General features: G+C 35.8%; 1 pseudogene; it reads right to left on the reverse strand.

The window, feature by feature from the left end:
• Positions 1 to 428: 428 nt before the first annotated feature.
• On the reverse strand, positions 429 to 607 carry LOC139017141 (U2 spliceosomal RNA; annotated as a pseudogene).
• Positions 608 to 1,791: the final 1,184 nt, after the last annotated feature.

A 1,791-nucleotide genomic window follows, 5' to 3' on the forward strand; every position in this document is an offset into this window, starting at 1 on the left:
TGAAATAGACCATGACTACTGAAAAATACCCCCAAAAGTGTTAAGAGTAGACAAAAGGGTCATTAATGTTTATGCTATAAAGCTCATATTTGCAAAATTTCCTTTCACATATTTTTATAAGCCCTGTTACTGGAATGCCAACCTCATGACACATGAAACACATATAGCTACTAAAGGCTGGCACACTGGCACTTAAAACTGACAGCAAGTGACAAAAATAATTAAACTCAAGGGCACAACAAATTGGGTCCTCCAGTATCAGAGCAAGCAATACTACATACACCTTGACAAACCCTGAACACATCAAATAATTATAAACTCAAATGATCACTGGATTTATATACTGTTGGAAGTTTATAGGTTAAAATGTCCTCTAGATTTGAGAAATATGGATATTGACTAAAACTAAGGCCAGTTTTGTGGGGTTTTTTGGGTGCACTGTTCCCAGAAGTACTGCAATACCAGGTCAATGCACGGAGTGGATGAGGCAAGCTCTATTCCATCTCCCTGCTCCAAAAATACATTTAACATATTGTCCTCAGAGGACATATCAGATATTAAATAGATAAGAACAGATACTACACGAACTCAGCAAAAGGCCAGTTTTTTTTCTTTCCATTTTTGTGGGGTGGGGTGGGGTGGGGGGCAGAACCATCTGTCCCATCAGCTGGACCTGTTTCCCCACAGCAAACCTAACCTTTCATCTCTTCAAAGCAAACCTAACCTTTCATCTCTTCTCCAAATTCTAGTGGTCAAAAATGTATTTTTTTTTAAATAAAAGTATTTTACACTGTATTGTCTAATAAAAAAGTGTTATCAATCTCTAAAAAGCATGTACAAATTGGCCTGGGTCACCAATGTAAAGAATGGCTCATTTTACTTGGGAAGTTTCAGACGCAAAGGCTCAAGTTGTATTAACTAGGAGCAGGAAGAGGCACACTTCAGGGAGTTGTGAACAAAGACATGAAGGTATGAAATAGCACAACTATTTCGATATGGTTATGGTGTTCAGTTTAGCCCATCAGGGGATGTCTGCTATACGAACCCAGTTAGATTTGAACAGAAACAGGGAAAGAAAGTTTGGGGTATGACTTACTCAGATAATGAAATGTAGGATGAGAAGTGAAATAATTTTTTTAAGAGAATGAGTGAAGAAAGTTTTTAGGAATCAAGTACTAAGGTTAGTGTTTTTACATGCCCCCCCCCCCCCCACTTTAACATTCCACCTGCAGCTTTGAAACAAAAGTGTGGGAATTATCAGGGAATAGGCACAAATGAAATTGCTCAGAGAATATAAAATGCAAAATGTAGTCAGATAAAGTAAGTAATTGCAAATAGTATTTAAAATTTCAGGAATGTAAAGAAAAACTAGGGTTCATGACGCTCATGGATTGGGTGAGTAGGAACAATAAGGATACATGTTTACCAGAAGTACAAATCAAGGATTTGTTTCCATTGGCTTGATAAACCACTTTTCCTTATTAAGGCACAAAAAACTAGGAACATTCTAAAAATTGCCTTAAAATCTACTGACTTCATGTTTACCCCTCTTTTCTAAGCGAGAATAAAAGTTGCTATGATGGTAACTTTTATGATGGAGACAACTTATACATAACAAATAGACTATTAAAACTATTTGTGAGTCCTCATAGGCAAAATACCCATTTTATATTTGGAGTGAAAACAAAAAAGCTTTGAACTTTAAAATCTTTGTATTACTTAATATTTACAATTAATCACTGGCTTTTCTGTTCATTCACATTCACTAAAAAAAGTCACAACTAGTAAGGA

This window comes from Myotis yumanensis, unplaced genomic scaffold, assembly GCF_028538775.1.
Source record: "Myotis yumanensis isolate MYYU_CA2020_CCGP unplaced genomic scaffold, mMyoYum1.0.hap1 SCAF_9, whole genome shotgun sequence".
NCBI classification, from domain to species: Eukaryota; Metazoa; Chordata; class Mammalia; order Chiroptera; family Vespertilionidae; genus Myotis; species Myotis yumanensis.